At 41.6% G+C, this 23727-nt stretch overlaps 1 protein-coding gene across 1 annotated transcript in view; it reads left to right on the top strand.

Moving 5' to 3' along the window:
* Nucleotides 1-23727, top strand: part of WDR19 (WD repeat domain 19) — a 3663919-nt gene that overhangs the window by 163404 nt on the left and 3476788 nt on the right. The window lies entirely within an intron of this gene.

Below are 23727 nucleotides of genomic sequence, written 5' to 3'. Positions count from 1 at the left end.
ACTCATATTTAAATATGGGAATTGTGCTAAAAGTATAAAAGTGGGATGGCACTGCATAATTTCTTTTTCTATTCTCTGTCTTCAGGTTTGGGTAATGCCAGCTTAAGTGTTAGCGTACTGATTTATTTTAGCAGTTCTGAAGACTTGCTCAGAACAGCTTCTTACTGCATCATGTGGCCGCTAGAAGATGATTATGTATAAATATTAGCAACAAACGCAGAACTGAAAGTTCAGCTTCCTAAGGTTGCTCTGGTTACATGCTTCTTTTCTTCTAAGTGTTCTGGTAGTTATGTCCTCATCACGGTACTTGTAGAAGTGTTAGGCAGCATTTTGTTTAATTTCAAGATTTTTTTATATACAATAATGGAATTAATGGGAGTACAGGAAAAAATCTTTCCCCTCTGATATCTTGTGGCTAAATGATTTATTCCTGGTTGCTAAGAACTCACTCCCCAAATTCTGACAAAGGTAAAATAAAACTATTAGTTTCTTGGTTTCCTAGCAGTATTTTCGAGCACTAAAGCAATGTCAGTGGCTCAATACGTTGCACACTTGCCTTTTCTGCTGAAATACCAGAAGCTGTGGGTTCTATTCCCACTTCAGGCCATTAGATTACTGACATTGCAGTGCGGTATAAGGGGGTGCTGCACACCTGTGTGCCATCCTTCAGATTAGGCATTAAACTGAGGTACCATCTGCTTGAGTTGGTGGAAGCTCAAGTATATGTAAAAAAAATCCTGTGGCACCTATTGAAATGAATAGGAGAAGTTCCACAATGCCTTGGCCAAATTTCACCCACTAGTATAAATATAACCTTGGTCCATGTCAGAGGAGGAAGTAAAACTTATTCTTTGCAACTGGCCAGCCTACAGTCCATAGCAATCTTGTCCATGAGGTTAATCTCTCACGTGGCTGAAGGTTCCTCACGGGCCACAAGTACAGGCATATCCATTAGGAGGCAGGCCTGGATGCACTTGTGCGACTTTGCAGAGCCCTTTTAAAGCATCATTCATCAGTGCTGCTTTTGATGGATCCTCCCTTTTTGGGCCCACCACTAAAGAGACACTTTCCAGTAGTGAACAAGATGGAAAGACCCTATCTGCCGTAGGAATCCATTTTTCTACCCAACAGAGATCTTTCTCAAGAAATCAGCACAGTGGTAAGAAGATGTGGTTTCAGAAATCTCAAGGGCCTTTTCAAGATTCACATAGAGATTTTCCTCCCAGAGGCAGAGGAGGAAATAATTACAATAATGGAAGATGCCACCCACACAACAAAAGGAGTATGTAAAATCAAGGGTCTCAAGATTCATTCTCGGACAGACCCTTCCAGCGTTCCTGAAAGGTTGCCCGATTGTTCTTCTCCAGAGACAGTCTGAGGATGCTTGTCTTTACACCTGGAAGCCTGGGCAACCATCACAAAAGATACATGGCAAAGAGTCATATCCAGAAGATATTTTATTCCCTTTTTACAAAATCCACCAGGGATAAGAAAAAGTCTCCTTGACATTCCACTCAATTAGTGGGAGCAAGGAGCTCTGGCAATTCAAAGCCTGATAGACAAAAGAGTCATCCAAGAGGTCCCACCAGACCAAAGAGGATCTGTTTTTTACTTTAGGTTCCATTTAGTGCCAAAGAAAACAGGGGACCTGACATCCCTTCTGGATCTCGGTTATCTAAACAAATTCATGCACTCCAAATTCCAGATGGTCACGGTTCAGTCCATTCTACCATTGCTCCAGAAAGGAGACTGAATGTGCTCTATAGATCTGAAGGATGCATACTATTTCATAAAATGAACAGACAATTCCGAAGATTCCTTTGTTTCTGGCTGGGAGCCAGTTGTTATCGGTTCAAAGCCCTGCCGTTTGATCTCACCACAGCACCTAGGGTGTTTACCAAATGTATGGCAGTGGTTGCAACTCATCTAAGACTGGATGAATGCAGAGTGTTTCCTTATTTAGAAGACTGGTTTCTCACCGCATCAACCTGGCATCTATTAATAACAGCCAGGGACTATTTTTTTCAATTGATTCACTCTCTAGGTATCACCATAAATATTGCAAAATTCAAACTTTAACCAGTACAAGTCTCTGAGTTTATAGGGCTCACCTAGACACAGTGAATCCTCAAGCATTCTTAACACAGAGCAGAATTCTTACTCTTAGGTTGCTTGTCAAACAGGTTTTGTCTCATCATTTTCCTCCAACCAAACTGATTTTAAGAACTCTGGGATTGATGGCTGCTGCAATCACATAATACCAACAGCCCATTTTCATATGAGAATCCTTAGTCATCACTAAATGCAATCTTTGGTATTGACTAGTACTTCTACGGTATTACATTGGGTTGAAATGGCTAGGCTTAAAATTACTTCTGGGTCGATAGCCTGGTAATCTCCTATGATCCTTCAGTGGAGTTTACAAGTGCAGTCATCCATTCTACACCACCCCTTACAATTTCCAATAAAACTGTCCAAGGTATGCAAGGACTCATTAGTAAAGTGGATCCAGTTCAGTGAGATTTGCCAAGGTCACCCCTTTATCCTTCCTCTACCCATCACCATGTTGACAGTGGACACTTCCCAGTTTGGGTGGGGGGGCATTATGTGGAACAGACTGTTCAAGGCACATGGACCCCAGTAGAGAACAAATTGCTTATAAATGTGCTGGAGATGACAAAGGTCCTATTAGCATTGCAGGCCTTCCAGAACTCTCTCCTTCTGGGGACACTTGCTATTCAGACAGACAGTATGTCAGTGGTTTGGTACATCAACATACAAGGAGGAACCAGATGTTACCCTGTTCGTCGAGAAACCGTGACAGCTTGGCAATGGATGGTATCATCCAACTGCTTTCTTATAGCGATACACATTCCGGGAAATCAAATGTACTAGGGGACAGGCTCAGCAGAACTATTTGATTCCTCATGAGTGGTCTCTCAATCAATTGGTGGCAAATATGACTTTCCACCAGTGGGGTCATCCATGCTGCGACCTATTCACCTCTTCCCTTAACAACAAGTGCAGCAGGTTCTTTGCCCTAATTCCCCCTCAGGGATAGTTACCAAGAGATACTGTAGTCTGCATTTGGTTCTCAGGTCTTGTCTGTGCTTATCCTCTCCTATCCCTAATGCTCAAGTTTCTTCAGAAAGTTTTCAAATTGAAGAGCAAAGTAATCCTCATTGCCCCTTTTTGGTCTTGGCAAATTTGGATGTTCTTCATCTCACATTGCTGCAGTCCTTACATATGGGGTAGTCCGCTGTCCTCGGTCGGCCCGAATACCAAAGTATTAGGCTGACGTCGGTCAAGGCGCTTAAAACTGACATCAGGACGTCAGGGTACAAAAGCGCATGACCGACGTCATTTCCTCAGTCTTTTTTGCCGCATGGTCCGATGCAGAAGCAGCGTTGCAAGTGCCGTTCGGCATTCTGAAATTTTTCGAATTCGGAGTTTCAGACCGAATCCAAGTTGGCTAAGTACCCCGTTGGGGAATATTTTGGTTTTTCTTGCCTCAGTGTTTTACGGATGTCAGAAAAGTGAATAACTGTATTTCTTGTGGGAAACAGATACCGCATAGGGATTATCATTCTTTGTGTATTCCTTGTTTGGGGCCTGAGCACGTCGTTGTGGGGTGTCGCTTTTGTGCTAGGTTCAATAAACGCACTATTAAGCGAAGGTTAGATTGTGCTAGGCTGGTCTTTGGGAAGCGGTGCAATTATAATATGCCGTCGGATTCTCCGGCGCCCGCTTCTACGAAGAAGCGCAAAGACAAAGCAGTTAAACCCAGGCAAGATGAGTCGTCCGTTCCGGATGCCGGTTCTTTAGAGGCTTCAGTGGAACCGGTGGTTCCGGCGGAGACTTCTCTGGAGTCTCAGGGGGAAACTTTGATTTTGCAGGAGGTGGTCTCTCAGGAGGCAGGTCAGGCTGAAGGGGCTTCTCAAGTTACTGTACTCCCCTCCCTTCCTAGGGTGGTTAGGCCTTCTCCTTCTGTTTCCAAGGCTTCTCCCAGAGGCAGGCCAGTTTTAGCTTCTGTTGGTGTCACTCCTAGTTCAGCAGGGTCTGTGCCTAAGAAGCACATGCTTAAAATGGCAGAAGATTTGATTACTCTGATTAGAGGTTCTTTGCCCCCTCCTGATAAGAGGCCTAGGGTGGAGCCAGAGTTGGGAAGTTTTGAGCAGGCTTCGGATGTTTCAGAGTCTTCAGCTGAAGACTTGCAGGAGTACTCTCCTTATTCTGATTCTGATGCAGATGATTCCACATCTTCTGCTTCTCCTCCAGAGGATTTTTCTTTTTCAGAGACACTTCATTCTATGAGGGAACATTTTAAGTGGGAAGGTCAGGACTTCTCTGATTCTAGGAAAAGGCTTAGGGAGTTTTTGCTGTTACCCCAGCATAGGCCCTTGGCTATACCCCCTGTTCTGGATGTTGTGGAAGATGTGTTTGCAGAGGCTTCACTTAATCCTGATTCTCTGCCTCCTGCTCCTGTTAAACCGGATAGGTATTACAGGGTGCCTGAGGCTCATAAATATCTTTATAAGAGTCCTAGGGCGGACCCAGAAACTATTAGTCAGGGACCTAAGGGTGTCAAGGCCTCTGTTGTAAAAATCCGGTTCCTCTAGATAAAGAAGCCAGAGCTTTGGATAGATGGGGAAAGAAGGTCTATACATCTTCTACCTTAGCTATGAGGGCTTTGAATTGCCAGTTTCATATGTTGAAATATCAAAACTTTCTTCTTTCTCAATTGAAGTCTAAGGTGGATGCTCTGGCGGAAGGCATTGAGTGTAAAGAATTACAAGATTTGGTGCATGTCTCTGAACAGGTGGGTAAGCATTCATTACAGTGTGGTTTTGATGCTGTGCAGGCCTCGTCTAGGGTGGCTGCCACTGGCTCAGTTCTTCGCAGGCACGCCTGGCTGAAGGATCAGAATTTATCTGACCGTGTTAAGACAAGGATTTTGGATGCTCCTTTGCAATCTGATGTGTTGTTTGGTTCACCTGTGGAGTCAGTCTTGAAGAAAATGGAAGACAAGGCTAAGTCTATGCAGGCTGTTAAAGATTTTTTGCAAGTTCAGCCTCCGAAGTTTAGTAGGAATTGGCCTGCTAAGGGGTGGACGTATCCTTCTTATGATTCTCAGTCTAGGGGCAGAGCTCAGAGTTCCTTCAGGCCTAGAACAGGGAGTTCACCTGCACAATCTTCGGGTGAGGGCAGGGGCCAGTCCTTTCGTAAACAGGCCCAATGACCTACTTTTTCAGCTGCCAGATCCTTCTTGCCTGGCAGCACCTTTGGGAGGAAGGTTAGCACTCTTCAAGGAAAATTGGATGTTGATTACCCAAGACAAATGGGTATTGGATATCATACACCAGGGTTACAAGTTTTATTTCCATACCTTGCCTCCTTTCAAAGGCATGCCGGACGTTCCTCCTCAGCAAAGACTAGAGGCTCGCAAACAAATTTCTCTACTACTTCAAATAGGGGCCATACAACCGGTCCCTCTGCCAGAAGTGGGCCTAGGATTTTATTCTCGCCTGTTTCTAGTACCAAAGAAAGGAAACACGTGGAGACCAATTTTGGATTTATCTATCCTCAACACATATCTGGACATTCCCAAGTTCAAAATGTTGACGTTACAACAGCTTTTACCTCTGCTGGGCAAAGATCACTGGATGGTGACTCTGGATCTCAAGGAGGCTTACCTTCATGTTCCTATCAGGCCCAGTTGCAGGAAGTATCTGCGTTTTCGGGCTGGGACTTCACATTATCAGTTCTCTGCATTGCCCTTTGGCTTATCTACTGCCCAGAGTGTTCACGAAGGTTCTGGCTCCAGTGGTAGCTTTCTTCAGGCTAAGAGGAATACAGATCTATCCTTATTTGGACGATTGCCTGATTCTGGCCCAAGAAAAGAACTAACTTCTTCATCATTTACAGTATGTGATGGCAGTGTTAAGATGCCTGGGGTATTCTGTGAACGAAATAAAGTCCAGTCTAGTACCCTCTCAGGACATGTGCTTTCTGGGTGTGAGACTGAATACAGCATCCCAGATGGCCTTTTTGACCCCGGACAAACAAAAGAATCTTTCTCTTTACTTCCACCAGTTGTCTTGTCAGTCCAGGCTGACTGCAAGAACAGTCCTTCAAGCCTTGGGGTTCATGGCATCTTGTATTCTGGTACTTCCCAATGCCAAACTGCATATGAGGAAGCTACAATGGTATCTCAAGAATGTATGGACACAGCACTGCCAAGATTTGGACACTGTCATTCAGATAATACCTTGCATTCAAAAGGAATTTTTGTGGTGGGCTCAGGAATGTCACCTAAACAAGGGACTCTCTGTGACCCGGCCAGAGGCGAGTCAGATTTTAACGACAGATGCCTCAGACAAAGCTTCCTAAATGGAAAATGGGTACAAGACACGTGGCCTGCCAGACTTCAACATCTACATATCAACTTGAAGGAGATGTTAGCAGTCCAATTTGCATTGATAGCTTTCAAGGATTTACTTCTTCCAGGGCAGGTGTTGATTCAAACAGACAACACAACTGTCATGTGGTACATCAACAAGCAAGGGGGAACGCATTCTTATCCTCTATGCAGACAAGCAATGATTTTGTGGGAGACTGCTCTCAGTTTACAGCTAAATCTTCAGGCAAGGTTTCTGCCAGGAGCACAGAACTCCTTAGCAGATGTGTTGAGCAGACAAATTATGGATCCCCACGAGTGGAAATTGGATCCTCATGTATTTCAGAGATTGACAGTGTTATGGGGAACTCCAGACATAGATCTGTTCGCTTCTCCACTAAATTACCAGCTGCCAAAGTTTTGCACAAAAGGTTTCATCCCACAGCTTGGAAAGTGGATGCTCTCTCATTCAATTGGAGCAATCTTCACGTGTATGCCTTTCCACCTCTGCCTCTCCTCCCAAAGGTACTGCTGAAGGTCAGACAGGACAAGCCAAACATGATTTTAATAGCTCCAGATTGGCCTCGACAGCACTGGTACCCATTACTGAGAAGTCTGGTACAGGAGCCTCCATGGCCTTTGCCTTGATTCCTCACCTGCTGTCTCAGGAGAACAGTCATTTACTCAATGTCAAACTTCATTCTCTACATCTGACAGCCTGGCATATTCTGTTTTAAACCCTGGAGGGTCTCAGCTTCCACAACAAGTTTTGAATGTTATTTTGGAGGCCAGAAGGCCTAGTACAAGGAAAGTTTACGCAGATAAATGGAGGAGATTTTTATTTTGGAATACAGCAAAGGACTTTGATGTTTCTAAACCTAATTTAAGTGTTGCGCTTCAATACCTTACTGAGTTACTGGACAAAGGTTTGTCCTTCTCCTCTATAAAGGTTCATGCTGCAGCAATTTCTGCTCACTATGACTGTGACCCACCATTATTTTCTCAGCCTTTGTTTAAGCAATTCCTTAGAGGGGCAAATAATATAAGACCCCCACGTAGAGCTCCTACTCCTGCTTGGGATCTCAATTTTGTGTTGGAGAAACTCACTCTACAACCTTTTGAGCCTGCAGCATCAGCAGAGTTGAAATATTTATCATGGAAGACTGCTTTTTTGTTGGCCATTACCTCTGCGAGAAGGGTTTCTGAATTACAGGCCCTTATGGCAGTTGAGCCTTTCTTAATTTTCCACAAGGATAGGGTGTCTTTGCGTACTAACCCTTCTTTTATGCCTAAAGTGGTTTCTAGTGTGGCTTTAAACCAAACTATTCATTTGCCTACTTTTTATGCAAACCCCAAAATAAAGGGGAAAGGATTTTGCACACTTTGGATATACACAGACAGTTGTGATATTATTTGAGCAGAACTAAAGGGTTCAGGCAGTCTCGGCAGTTGTTTGTTTCTTTTGCTTTGGGTTCTCAGGGCAAACCTGTTTCAAAACAAACTATTTCTAAGTGGATTGGTTTTGTATTGCTTTCTGTTATTCCCATCATGGTAAGGAGATTCCAGCTGGGATTAGGCCTCATTCCACTAGGGCTACTGCCACTTCTACAGCTTTTTAAGGGGTGGCTACTAAAGATATTTTGGAAGCAGCTACTTGGAGTTCAGTGCATACTTTCTCTAAGCATTACCACCTTCCACTTTACTCTAAATCTAGGGCTGGATTTGCCACTGCAATTTTACAGGGCATGTTGGCAGCTCCTAATGCTTTATAGTTTTGCCATCCTCCCTTACCTCTGCTTTGGGATTCTACCCATATGTAAGGACTGCAGCAATGTGAGATGAAGAACATAGTACAGTTTTGTACCTACCATAAATGTAGATGTTCGAAGATCCACATTGCTGCAGTCCAATACCCTCCCTCCTTCCCTCTGTTGTTGAAGGTGGTGGTGTGGTTTGTGTTGTACATATTGTAAATATGGTTAGTGCACGGGTGGTTGGTTAGGTTTTGCTGGTTTTTGGCTTTGGCCTTTCTTGTTAGGGCCTTCTGACATCTGGGGCAAGAAAAGACTGAGGAAATGACGTTGGTCATGCGCTTTTGTACCCTGACGTCCTGATGTCAGTTTTAAGCGCCTTGACCGACGTCAGCCTAATACTTTGGTATTCGGGCCGACCGAGGACAGCGGACTACCCCATATGTAAGGACTGCAGCAATGTGGATCTTCGAACATCTACATTTATGGTAGGTACAAAACTGTACTTTTCCCTTCCTGTGGTCTTATTTAATATGTCCTCCATGGACATTGAACCCCAGTACAGATCTCTTTTCAGGCCTGACTCATCCGGACATCCCAGGCTTCAAACTGACTGCATGATTTCTCCAATTCCAATGATGGCTAGACATTTCAGGGTTTCCTGTCCAGTTCGAAGAATATTGTTTTCATCACAGAAACCCTCTACAAGAAAGATGTATAAAAGTAAATGGAAGAGATTTTCCTTATGGGCTGAGCAGTGAGATTTTGATTCTTTCTCTGTTCCAATCCCTGCTGTTTTAGAATTCTAACATTTCTTTTTCAAGATGGGGCCAGTTCCAGTTTGTTAAAGTTCAACTGGCTGCCTTTTCGAATTTTCATATTTGATATAATGCTTTCCCTCTGGCATCCTCTAAGCTGTGTAAGACTTTTCTTAAGGGTACTTTTTTACATAGGCCACCTATTTAGGACCCTGTACCACCTTGAGATCATACTTTAGTTTTACAGAGTCTGATACAGTCACCTTTTAAACCCTTCAAAACAGTGGACCTCAAGTTTCTTTCTTGGAAAATGTTTTTTTCAGATAGCCAAAACTTCAACAAGGTGAATCTCTGAACTCCAAGTACTCTCTTCAAAACCTCCTTACTTGATCTTCCATAAGGATAGAGTTGACTTACATACAAATCCATCTTTCTTACCCAAAGTTGCATCAGAAGTAAACAATCAAGTTATCAATTTGCCAGTTTTCTTTCCTAAATTTGAAAATAAAGGAGAATTACATACTCCGTTATTTAGATGTATATAGACAACTTTGTTTCTGTCTTCATAGAACAAAGGAAATTAAGAAGACTGATCAGTTATTCACTCCCATTACCAAAAGCAAATTGGGTAGGCTTATCTCAAAACTACAGTAGCCAAATGGATAACTGATTGATTGTATTTCTCATGTGTACTCCTCAAAAGGTTTGGCCTTGGCAAGACCACCAAACGATCGTTCAACTAGGTCGATGGCTATATCATCTGCTTTTTGGTCCAGAGCTTCCATTGATGATATTAGTGCAGACGCCACTTGGTCTAAAGCTCATACCTTTGTGGCTCATTATAAATTGGACTTCATCTCCAGGAATAGAGCTGCTTTTGCCTCTGTGGTGCTCTGGAACATCCTTCCATGAGGGCCACCCAAGGTTACTGTAGCTGGGGACTCTGTCGCTTTCATTGAGGAAGGAATGAAAATGACAATATCAGATGTTTAAGTTATGTATTTACTATAGCTATGTATCTGCGTTCATTTTCATTCTTCTTCAACGTCCCTCCCCCATTGCCCCTTCCTTGTCTTTGGGAATGACCTGATGGTGTTTGTCAGGAACCATTGTTCCGGTTTGAGTCCCTGTTCTGTTCTGTTTTATCTTTTTTCTGTCAGTGTTATGGTTATGTTACCATTTTCAAACATAGCTTAGAGTCCAGAAACATGATCTGAGTTAAAGCAGTGATCAGAGCACTATGGGTTAAGGGAGGAGCTTGAAAGTCGGATCCTAGACTGCAAAAAAGTGTCAGAGTCTGATCCAAGGATTGGATCCAAACCCATTCATTGAGGAAGAATATGAACAACACTGATGCATAGTTATGGTAACTACATAACTTAAATTTCTAGCTCACCCAGTGTGAAAGCAGAAATTTTGCAGAGAAAGCCAGTGGACCTAAATTTCTGGGTAAATCTCAGTAACTGGCTAGCAAGTGCACTAGCTGGTTGCTAGGAAAAAAGAAATACAGAGGACCTGAAGGAAAATTGGCTACAAAAGTTTATGAAAAAACACAGAATGGGAAAAGTACTGTAGGTTTTCAGCAAAAAGCAGTGCAAGCTCCAGATATGACTTCCAGTAACCTAGAGGAATACATAAGGCAACAGCACACAGACCTGAACGAAACACTGGTGGAGTATATCAAGTCAATCAATAAAAGGCTGGAAAAAAATGGAAGAAGATTTAAACAGATATTCAGACAAGGTGATAAAACTGCAAAACTCAGCAGTCAAAATGATGAAAAGGCTGGCTGAATATGAGATTGCACAAGAAGAGATGTTTAAAAAAAATAGAATTAGAGGACAGAGCATGTAGGCAAAACCTGAGATTTTCTGCTGTATCAATGAAGCTGGAAGGAACAGACTGTATTAATTTTATGAAAGCACAAATAATCAACTAGACTGGTATTTCACAACAGGAATTGTTAATTGAAAGGGCACATTGTATGTATGCCCCAAACCTGGCTATGAGAAAGCAACCTAGACCTTTAATTGTGAAGATGCAGTCTTACCAGCAGAAGGAGGTAATGCTGACAAAACTGTGGCAGTAGGACAAAGTACTAAAAGTGGGAGACAGCAGAATGTTTGTGGAGAATGACTACTTATTGTACAACAGGCAGAAGAGAAGTAAATGTATTCTATTATTCAGGAAATGTCAAGAAGCAGGTGTGAGATTCAAACTGCTGTACCCATCTAGCTTCAAAATTTTTCCCTGGGGGGACAAAATAATTTTTGATAAAGTACATGCTAAGGAGGAAGTACAAAATATGTCCACTAAAAAGTGAGCTGTGAAACAGAAGGAGATTCTGCTGCTTGTTCTGGAAACAAAGATCACAGAGAGACTGTGCCACTGAAACCTTTTCCAGTGTTTCAAAAGAAAATGTTTGAGAGAAGGAAAAACACGAGAGTTGACTAGAAGAACTGAGAGTTCTTTGGATATGAAGCAAAGACAGGATTTGGGAGATGCAGTTGAACAGGAATGAACAAAGGAATCTGGAAATATTGGAGTTTTTGGGCTTTGTTTCATTTGTTCTAAAACATATGCCCTACTTCATGTCATTTATTTTCTGAAAAATACTCAGGAGTGAGAAGAGGAATGAGAAAGTTAACTGTAAGTTAAACACTTTTTTCTTAATGGTACTATTTTAGTAGTGCATCATTTTCTTTGTATGCTATAAAGTAAAGTTTTCTCAGTTATTTAAGTATAATGGAGATACTAATGTAAATAGGTGCTCCTGTTTTTTTTTCTTTTCTTTTTTTTTTCTCCCTTGTTCTCTCTCTCCTTGTTTAGTTTTAAAAAATGTAGGCACTGCAGTGTAAAAAAAAAAGAAACAATGTGCTTTTTCTCATTCTTGGATAGGGAAATGACTGGCTAAGGCTATTAGCTTAATCTACTATCAAGTTTTAACAGAAGGCAAGTAAATGAAAAAGAATATTGAATATTATAAGGCATTTTTTCTATTAAACAAATGTATGCTTGACAGTTTTTGTTTCTGGTTCTCATGTCTCTAAGAGACAATCTGATAAAGAGAATGGCTTGGAGAAAATGTTTTTTGAAAGCATTCATGTGTTTTCCCAGCAGAGAGCTCTATAAAGATGAGACAAGGCCAGACAGCACTTAGTAGAAGCACAGGTTGTACCATGTGTCTTAGTACAGATAACTTTTCTTTTATGTTAGCTGAAGTCTGTATGTGTAGCTGTCAGTTTGGGAACAGTTGTTCTTATTATGGGGTAAAACTTCAGTATTTGAAGAAGTACATAGTTTTGTGTATTATTATTATTACATTTACTAGGTTTTAAGGGGTATTATGGCTGTTTTTGTATTTTTGTTTGAGGGCTTTCAATAAAACAAAAAGTTTTGTAAGATGTGGTATAGGCTCAAATGGAGATGACAAGAAACAACTGTATAAAAGATTAACCTGCCAAAAATTATATATGCATGTAACACAAAAGCTGGATACAGACATTTAACAAAAAAAAACATATATAAAAGGCAGGAATAATAGCTTTTCTAGAAAATTATGACTTTGGTAATGTCTTTAAATGTCAGTGGTCTCACAGAAAAATACAAAAAAGAAAATGTAGTGAATTAATATTAAAAATGTAGAGTGCAAAGAGCTATGCTACAAAAAACACGTGGAAAGAACTGAAGATGTGAATTTGATAAAGAAAGGTTTTCAGGATGGTTATTCAGCAGAATACATGGGGTTAAGGAAGAGAGGAGTACTTATATTAATTGCAAGAGGAGCTCCAATAGTGATGGAAGAGGATAAAAAAGATGATAATGGTAGTTTGTAGTACTAAGGGGCTACTGGCTAGGGAGGAGGATTACACTGGCATGTATTTATATTCCACCAAAAACTGCTATATTGGAGCTTAAGAAAATTTTCGGAGAAGTAATCATCAAGAAATATTACTTATAGGTGGGAACTGAAATTTGATTTGCAATAGTGAAGATGTCTCGGGGGGCCTAGCAGGGAAAATTTAACAAAGGTGACTAGATTTCTGACGAAATTTATGAAAATATTTGGCACAAAACATGTGAATTCAGTACTAGGAGTTCAGAGTGAATTTACATTTTCTCCCCAGGATACACAAACTAGGCAAGGCTAGACATAATTTACATTTCAAAGGAACATGTCCATTTAATTGAAGGTCTTGATATGTACTCAATAACTATTTGAGATCGTGTACCAGTAATAACTAAAGTAAAAACACAGGGTAGTGAAATAAAAATGAGACACTGGCACTTTCCCACCTATCTATTAAAAAGAGGAATTTAAGGAATGGGTAGTTGAAATTACTCAGGAGCTATTACAGAAGATAGAAATTTCTTCTCAAAATATAGCTAGGAAGTGTGGATAGCATTAAAGTAGAGTTTAAAAATAGGGTAAAAATAAAAGAAAGGGAGATATGGTCAAGAAGTAACGGGAATTAAGTTAGAGGGACTGATGAATGTTAAAATATTGCAAAATAGGGGGAATCCCACAGAAAAAAAGTATCAACTGCAGAATGCTAAACAGAAAATAAGGGGTTACCTTGATAATATGCATGAGTTTAGAAAGACTGCTGTTAAGCAACTGTTTTTTTTTTTTTTTTTTTTATAATTACTCTGGAGCACAAAAACTTTTAGCACAATGACTCAGACAACAGAAAGTAGAAGGGGCTGTCGCCAAGCTTAGGGAGCCTATAACAAGGAAGATAACAAGGGATCCTGTAGAAGTATTAGAAATATTTAGGAAAGTCTATGAAAGTGTGTATACAGCAGAGAAATATGGAAATCAAGAAAAGGTACAAATGGAAATGTTATGGAAGAATTAAATATGCCAAGGTTAGAGGTAGATGAGGCTGAATTACTAACAGTTAGGATGGAAGGAGATGAGATAAAAATGGTGATGTATTACCAATCTACAGGAAAGTCCCCATGGATAGATGGTATTCCTGTGGATGTTCGGAAGCTAGGATGGAAAAAACTGGTACAGATCTGGAAGGTTTTGTTTAACAGTATTTTAAGATGAGCCATACCAATATCCTGGATGAAAACGGTGGTAGCTGTAACACCTAAAGAAGGTAAAAATTCATCAGATCCAGCTTCATACAGGCCCATTTCAATACTAAATGATTATAAAGTGTTTATGTCTAAAATGGCTAAAAGAATGGCAAAAGTGATGCCAAAATTGATAGATATGGATCAGTGTGGTTATGTGGATTGGAGGCAAACATTTGACAGCATTAACAGAACATTGGTGATCCAGAGGGAAGCAGAATGTAAGAAAATACCACTCTTGATGTGGATATTGATGCAACAAAAGCATTTGACAGAGTAAACTGGGACTTTATGAGCCGGGCAATGGAAGCATTGTATTCCCTGATAAAATTATAAGGTTGTTTAGGAGGATGTATGAGTGATCAGAGCCAAAAGTTAAAGTGGGTTGAGTCCTCTCTGATAATTTCTGCTTGTGCAGATGAACCAGACAGAGATGTCCTCTCTCCCCTTTGTTATTTGCATTATATTTAGAACCATTGGCAAAGAAAATAAGGGATCCAGAAATTCAAGGATGTAATTGGTATAGGTTCAAAGGTTCATAGGTAGGTACTAGGCTATCTGCCCGAAGGCATTTATAAGCCTAGCCAGAATGTGTTGGCTTTTGACGCCCCCTTAGATTAGTTCCCTGAACCTCTGTCCAGCAGAGCCATTGAAGTGATCCCTGGGGTAAACTTTCTATTTCCCATCCACTCGTCAAGGTTTCTGTTGAAGAGGGTTAGCGAGGAGCTCTGCCTAATGTAGATTGGAATCTTGTTCCAGGGCATGGGAAGTCTCTAGGACAGGAATCTATCCCTCAACACGTCCTATTTATTGTTGTGGTGAGGTTTAGATCCCTGGAGCTTGTGGCTCGAGGGGATATGGTTTTCTTTAGATGGAGCATGTCCATCAGTTCTGGGTTGGACATGGCCTTGTACGTCAGGCAGAGATCACCTCTGAGTAGGCGGTATGCAACCGAGTACAGCTGGAGTTTCTCCAGTCGAGCTGCATAGGGCATCTGTTGAGGCCAGTTATCCTTTTGGTGAGGTACTTCTGTGGTCTTTCCAGCTGTTGCAGGTGTCTTGTCAGGTACATCCCAAATGGGGCATTGTACTCTATGATGGGTCTGATGAGTGATGCGTAGAGGGGCCCAATGACCTCTTTCGATCTTGATGTAAACCCTTTTGTGATTAGGTGGGCCACATAGAAGGATTTTCTAACCACTTTGGCAATGTGATTATCAAAGGAGAGGTTACTATCTGCTTGGGTCCCAGATCCCTTATTACGTCTTCCGTATTTAGGGGGCTACCACTTATGTGGTAGTTTGTGGGTACTTTGTTTTTTCCAAAGGGGATGACTATGCACTTTTTGGCATTTAGCTTGAAACCATAGTTTTGACACCAGGTGTCTGTCTCAGTGAGACCCTTTTGGAGGATGTTTGTGTCAGCCGGAGAGTCAGTTATAGCCCCTAGTTTGCAGTCGTCTGCGAACTTGGTCAGCCATAGTCCTCCTGTGCTTGCCTGTACCTCTGAGAAGTATATGCCGAACAGGAGGGGTCCTAAGACTGAGCCCTGGGGGACGCCACTTGTGACCGGTTTAGAGTCAGACCTAGCTCCCACAACTTTTACCATGTGGATTCTGTCAGTGAGCCTTTGGCAACCCATCTCGTGACGTAGGGGTTTATGTTCAGGCTGGTGAGCTTGTCTATAATACCCGAGTGGGGAATGGTGTCTAAGGCCTTTGCGAGGTCTAGGTAGGCTGTGTGGACCAACTTTACCTCGTCTATAGCCTTGGTAACTGTCTCAAAGAAGTCCACCAGGTTTAGAAGGCATGATCTACCCTTAATAAAGTCGAACTTGGTAGGGTCCAGTGTTTGGAGGTTTCCTATGTCTCTTTTAATGAGATCCATGATGATGCACTCCATAGCTTTGCAGACCAAGCTAATCAGGCTTATAGGGCGATAGTTCCCGGGGTCCGTTGTGGCTCCACCTTTGTGAGAGGAATAACCGTTGCTGTGCGCCACTCTGTGGGCACGTAGCCTGTGGAGAGGCTGAGTTTAAACAGTGTATTTAGGTGAGGGTTTAGTTTATCTTTGAGCTCATGTAGGATGCAGCCTGGGACACCGTCCGGTCCCACTGATGCTGTGTTTTTGGCTTTGGAAAGGGCTGTTTTAACCTGAGTGTCTGTGATTTCAGGGCCACTACATTCTTCTGGTATAGTTATGGGCCCTTTTGGGGGTGAGAGGGGGTGAAGTTTGCACTGAACCTGTCTGCCAGGATGTTGGCTGTATCAGTCGGTTCAGTGTATTTTGTGCCATTCTGCACTAACTCTGAGCAGATCTGAGAATTGCCACTTAGATTCTTGACATAGCTAAAGAATGCCTTGTGGTTACCTTTGGAGTCCATGGCAATTTTTCTTTCGAAGCTAGCCTTGGATGATTTTATGAGGGAACATAGTTTCTTGCTGATACTGATCAGGGATGTCTTCCCTTCTTGGGATTTTACTCTTTTCTGTACTAGTTTTCTCCTTCTGTTGTATAGCTTGTTTATGGCAGGGGTCCACCAGACTCCTTTTCTTGGAGGAATGAGTCTTGGTTTTGTTTGGGATAGCATGATCCATGCATTCTTGTAGGTGCCCGTAGGGTGCATTAGTAAAGGATTTTGCAGCTTGGACAGAGTTATCCTTTAGCATGGGGGCTTTGAAACTTCCCACCTCGGTCTTAAGTAACGTGAAGTTTGCTTTTGAAAAGTTTTTCACGGTGGTTTCTTTGACTGGGGGTAGTGGCGGAATGTGGATATTCAGAGTGATTAGTTTATGGTCAGATCTAACCAGCGAGGGGTTGACCTCCAGTGTGGAACACTGGTCGCCCATGTTGGTGATGACCAGGTCCAATATATTGTCACCTCTGGTGGGGGTGTTATCCAGTTGATCCAGAGTTTATAAATTCTAGGAAATGTAGGTCAAGGGAGTTTGTACTTGAGTAGTTCTCCCAGTTAATGCATGGTAGTCAAGAAAACCTGGCTCTATTTGCAGATGGTATTTTATACCATCAAACCAGAAACGAACATTACAGTGTTGTGGAACATTTTGAGACCGTTTCATATCTTTTTGGGATACAAAATTAATGAAGCTAAAACAAAGGCAATAGCGACACATTATGTACCCACACAAAGATTGGTTTAGCAATATCAATATTTATGGGGACATGATAAAATGAAGTATTTAGGAGTGTGGATTAAATATGATTCCAGTGTCACAGCTAAGGATATGTGGGAAGAAATTAAACAAAAGATAATGCAAAAACCGAGAAAATGGAAGCTCTGTTATATGGAAATCGACAGTAAGATACAAGCAGTTAAAATGTTTTTAGTTCTTTTAGTCTTATAGACAGGTCAGGCATATTTTTATTAACCAGAGTAGAAGTTGTGGATAAGAATTAATAAAGAGCTGAGGGGAAGACGGCAAGAGTCAAGTAGGATAAGCTGATTCTTCCAAAAAAAAGGAGGATTGGGATTACCCAATTTGAAGGGGTATTTCAGAGCAACACTGTTAAGGCTCCTATTCATAGCATAAGCAGAAAACTATAAATCAAAGTGGAAGGGATGATGACGAAATGGGGGGGAAGCTCAAGAAACGAGAGAAATTGGGATTTTGGATGCAGACTTTTAAGGAGTATAACAATAATCATACAGAATCTTAAATCCATAAAGTAGCAGAATATGTTCTAAGAAGTAAGCCAACATGGGAATAGAGAGAGGAGATTCTGCCAGTAAGGATGACTGCAATTAGGGATACAGACAATAGGCAAGAGGGGGCTGGAATTTATTGCAGAAAACTGGTAAAATAACCAAGGTATTGGGAGTAAATAAGTACAGAGGGAAAGGTAATAGAATGGGAAGACACCAAGAATTTATTTGGACTGCAGGTTAAAGATTGCCTTCCCTATCAAGGACTGATATCCGAATATAGGCAAAGAGAATTAAATAGGGGGTCCTAAACGAAAGACCAGCACTAGTAGAGGTTTTAGTTGAATTTAGAACAGAAGCTGCTGTTAAGAAAGGAATAATTAGTTGAGCATATAAAATATTGCATGATAACTATAAGAGTCAATCCGAGGAGGTTAGAAAGTATTGGGAAGAGAGATTGGATAAGCAATTCACAAAGAAACAGTGGAGGTATATATGTATGTCTCCCAAATATGCAACAAAGTCTACATGAGTTAGGGTCTTTGCTTGGAAGTTTTTACATAAGTGTTTTTGTACCCCAAGTAGACAACAAAGAATTTTTCCTCAGGTAGACAGCAAATGTCAGAGGTGTGATGTGGAAGAAAGAGGTAACCTTAAACATATTTTCTGGTAATGTAATGAGATGGCAGACTTTAAAGATTCCCTACCGACTGCTCTGTTAGAGATACTGGATGAGTAGATTGGTGTAAGGAAATTATTTTTTAGCTTTGATACAGAATCAGAATTATTTAGACATAGCAAGGCCATGCTGACTTTAATAATGGTGCTGCCAAAAAATCAGTTACTAGAAAATGGAAATCAAAGTCTAAACCAACTTTAACAGAAGTAGCGAATATAGTAACAGAGGGAAAATAACTGGAATTGAGATGTTTAGAAAAGGGTAGGAACAGATTACATATAAAAAAATGGGAATTGTGGGAACAATACATACAGAGGAGGAACAAGGTTTAAAAGAAGGCAGGATTTGAATGAGCTGTATAATGTTTGACGGACAATGACTCAATAAATTATAAGTGATGTTTGCAACTACAGCTGTGTCAAGATGGTTTGTAATGTATAATGTTTGCAACTGAAATTGTCAGTATATATTTTTAATTTGTATAGATGTAAGATTGCCTGTGTCATACATGATAATTTAATAAAGATGTTTCTTGCTTTAAAAAAGGATTAAAAAGGTACTTGCTCAGATTTAGCAATATAGTTTATCCTGGTTTTGAGCAATAACAGTGCCAGATACTGTCATATTTTAGCTAGGAAGTCTTTCAGAGTGGTTTTGAAAGATGGGAAGGAGAGTATGGATACAGGTAAGGAGTTCCAGGCCTTGGCAACCTTGTACAAGTGCACATAATGCCCAGTAGATTTGATAGGTTTGTTGACAGACAGGAGTTTTTGGTCACTGGATCGCAATGACTGACTGGGAACAAAACTGTGTAGAAAGTGCTGGACAGGCAGATGGATACAGGATACTTTTGTAGGTGGTAAGAAACTGTGTGTATGTTAGTTGATGAGGAATTTCTAACCAATTTAGGCTTTTTAATGCCCCATTTGGTATGTACCTCACAAGACGCCTGCAGCAGTTGGAGAGGCCACAGAAGTACCTCACAAGGAGGATCCTAGGCATTAAACACATGTCCTACATGGACAGACTCAAAAGACTCCAGCTATTCTCTGTCTCAAATCGCTTACTTAGAGGCGATCTCTGCTTGTCTTGCAAAATGATGTCTGACTCAGCTCTGTTAGAAATGCTACAGCTAAAGAAATCCCAATCCCTCTGCACCACATGCTCCAGAGACCTCAAGCTCATTACCACAATCAACAGAACATGCTGGAGGGACAGGTTCTTCACCCAGAGACTGACCATGCTCTGGAATAGACTTTCCATACATGTCAAGCAGACCCTCTTCAAGAGAAATCTTGAGTGGATAGGTAATAGAAAGTTCACCCCGGGGATCATTCCAGTGGCTCTGCTTGATAGAGCCACTGAGAACTAACATTGGGCGGCACAATGCCAGAGCTGTTCTATGGGCTAGGCTTGTAAAGGCTCCAGGGCCATTAGCCTAGTACACACCTATGAACCTATACAGTGGTGGGTTCCGAAAGGGGTATTTCTACAAATTTAGCAACTTTGTTAGAACATTGTTCAGGTTTAAATTTTTGTGAAACCTGGAGGTTAGTAAGGATGGGAGTGCCATAAAGAAGTGTGGGAAGGAGTTAAGAAGTGGTAAGTGTAATTTTAGTTGCATTTGTGAAAACATGTTTGGCTCTGTGAAGCATCCCTAGTTTTTGATGAGTTTTTCTTATGCAATTTTGTGTATGCAGGTCACATGTAAAATTGCCGTACACTATCACCCCTAATAATTTGTTATGAGAAGTGACTCCAGTGGTTCTATTATCAAGAGAGAGGACTTTAAATTTAGTTTTTTTCATGACAGAGGGATTTGAGGGGGGGGGGGGAGTAGTAATTTTGTCTTTTTCGGTTGAGCAGGAGTTGTAAGTTATGAAGCCACGTTTCAGTGGCTGTTAAAGCTTCCTGTGTAATAATAATAAAGATCTATATTATTCATAATAATAATTATTCTTAAGTAATAAATAATAATTGCAAATAATATTAAGAAAACAAGTAGAACTACTAATAATTTGCAGGTGTTGTCACAGCATAAAAATGTGCTTGCTCTTTCTCCAGTCAGTCCTGAGCTGGGCAAGTTAGACCAGTTGTTCCTGTCCCTAGTGACAGTCTTGGGATCCTTAGATGTTCTAAGAAAACCGAGAGATGCAAACATCAAACATGTTCTGAGTCTGCCTTTGTGCCTCCTTCCACTTGTGAAAAAAACATTCTCAATATACTTAAATTGCTGCACTTTGAGGTAGCTAGGTCTTCCTCACATACAGAAAGGAGGGGGTACTCTGTTCTGGTAGTGAACCACATCACAATCTTGTATTTGTAAATAATGTTTTCTCATAATCTAAAGTAAATTGCTGCCAGTACTTGTAATGATGTCTCTCTACAGCCAGATACAGTCATCTGTTTTTAAAAATCTTGATCAATTTTATAGAGTTGAGGAAGACTCTAATGTTGTATTTTGCTGACCATACTGCTGCAGATTTAGAACATCAGAAAATGGTGTAGGTATCCACTTGCTCTTAAAAGTTAAGAAATGATAAGGAACTCTACAGTCCAACTGGTGAATCTGGGCATTTTGAGGCAATGTTACAACTGCCTCATGTACACAGACAACCCTCTCCTCCTACCACCAAACACTAATGCATGCGAGAGATGCAATTATACAGCCAAACTGGAGGCTAAGCACTCTCAACCCAAGACTAAATCAGACAGTCAAGAGGAGAAGGGAAATACTTGCATCACACCACCAGTCTCCCATAGACCCATTAAACCAGCACCGGCAAAAAACACACATAAATAACACAAAAACATACTCAGAGGCTCTAAATAAAAATCTGCAAAAGCAACAGAGACCTCCAAAGCAGATAACCAAGCAACCTCCACCCCCCAACACAAACCATGAAACACATACTTCACAAAACCAGTGTGCCATGCAATCACAGCCCTTAAGGCTAAATAACATACCCAACACACTAGTAATAGATATCTCTATAGTCAGGCGCACTGATGTCCCAGTCACTAGTTTGAATAAGGAGAAGGTCACTGTTAGCTGCCTGTCTGGTGGCAGGAATCCGCCACATAACACAAGCACTCAGGTCACTCCAGAACAAGTACAAATATGACTCTGTCATTGTCCATGTTGGTGTGAATGACCTGAGCCATACCTCCCTGGACTACATGAAAAGAGACATGAAATTGCTCTCTGATCACATAGCCCAGGCCGGTATGACCCTGATCCTGAGTAACATCCTGCCCTCACCAAGAATTATACCACGGTATAAAGAAAAAATTATCAATTTCAACAATTGGCTAAGTTTTTGGTGTCATTCAAAGGGGATCCAGCATCTGTCCGCCTGGGATGACATGCTCAACAAGCCACGCTGCTTCGCTAGAGACGGCTTGCACCTGTCACCCTTAGGCTTTCGATTACTGGCCAAGGCTCTTGCCACCCCCATATAGCCTTTTTAGGCACGGCTCAAAAAACAAACCCACTGCCATAAATAGCACAAGTAAGAAAAAACTGAGGTTAATGCTACTCCATGCCAGAAGTCTAAACCTCAAAATGCACACACTCAAGGCAGTCCTCAGTATGGAGAAAATCTATATGTGTGTAGTAACAGAAACCTGGTTTAAGGCTCCAGAGAGCACCCCAGCACTACAAGGCTACAACTCCTACCATACATTTCGGCCACAGAACCTGGACCGAAATACAAAAGACGGAGGCATATCCATATTCATCAAGGATACCCACACCTCCAGGTTAGTGGCACAGCACGATATTTCAGAGATCATCCACGTGCAACTAACAATGTGCAAAACAGCAATTCAAATTGTACCTTGCTACAGATCCCCTACTATGTCCCAGGACCCCCATTTCATGTTTCTGGAAACACTGAGAAACATAAAGGTCCTACCAAACACCCTAATATTGGGTGATTTCAATTACCCAAACATTAACTGAGAGAACTACTCAAGTACTAACTTCCTTGCTCAACATTTCCTAGAATTTATAAACTCAAATGCCCTGGATCAACTGGTCCACACTCCCACCAGAGGTGACAACATATTGGACCTGGACATCACCAACATGGGCGACCGGTGTTCTAAACCGGAGGTCAACCCCTCGCTGGTTAGATCTGACCATAAACAAATCACTCTGGATATCCACATTCCGCCCCCACCCCTGGACAAGGAAACCACTGTGAAAAAATTTTCAAAAGCAAACTTCACATTACTTAAGACCGAGGTGGAAAGTTTCAAAAACCCCATGCTAAAGGATAACGCTGTCCAAGCTGCAAAATCCTTTACTAATGCACTCTATGGGCACCTACAAGAATGCATGGATCGTGCTATCCCAAACAAAACCAAGACTCACTCCTCCAAGAAAAGAAAACCAGTCTGGTGGACCCCTGCCAAAAACAAGCTATACAATAGAAGGAGGAAACTAGTACAGAAAAGAGTAAAATCCCAAGAAGGGAAGACATCCCTCATCAGCAAGAAACTACGATCCCTCATAAAATCATCCAAGGCGTGCTTCGAAAGAAAAATTGCCATGGACTCCAAAGATAACCACAAGGCATTCTTTAGCTATGTCAAGAATCTAAGTGGCAATGATCAGATCTGCTCGGAGTTTGTGCAGAATGGCACAAAATACACTGAACCAACTGATATCGCCAACATCCTGGCAGACAGGTTCAGTGCAAACTTCACCCCACTCTCACCCCCAAAATGGCCCATAACCCTACCAGAAGAATGTAGAGCCCCTGAAATCACAGACACTCAGGTTAAAGCAGCCCTCTCCAAAGCCAAAAACACAGCATCAGTGGGACCGGACGGTGTCCCAGGCTGCATCCTACATGAGCTCAAAGACGAACTAAGCCCTCACCTAAACACACTGTTCAAACTCAGCCTCTCCACAGGCTACGTACCCATAGAGTGGCACACAGCAATGGTTATTCCGCTCCACAAAGGTGGAGCCACAACAGACCCCAGGAACTATTGCCCTATAAGCCTGACTAGTGTGGTCTGCAAGGCTATGGAGAGCATCATCATGGAAATCATTAACAGAAACATTGGGAACCTACAAACACTGGACCCTACCCAGTTCGGCTTTAAGGGCAGATCATGCCTCTTAAACCTGGTGGACTTCTATGAGACAGTTACCAAGGCTATAGACAAGGGAAAGGTGGTACATGCAGCCTACCTAGACCTCGCAAAGGCCTTCAACACCATTCCCCATTCTGGTATTATAGACAAGCTCACCAGCATGAACATAAACCCCTACGTCACAAAATGGGTTGCCAACTGGCTCATGGACAGAACCCACATGGTGAGAGTTGCGGGAGCTAGGTCCGACTTTAAACTGATTACAAGTGGCATTCCCCAGGACTCA

Source organism: Protopterus annectens, chromosome 2.part1 (genome assembly GCF_019279795.1).
Source record: "Protopterus annectens isolate FY-2018-M chromosome 2.part1, PAN1.0, whole genome shotgun sequence".
In the NCBI taxonomy this organism is placed as follows: Eukaryota; Metazoa; Chordata; order Ceratodontiformes; family Protopteridae; genus Protopterus; species Protopterus annectens.
Note: the sequence above shows the minus strand (reverse complement) of the source record. Positions and strands in the feature narration are given on the sequence as shown.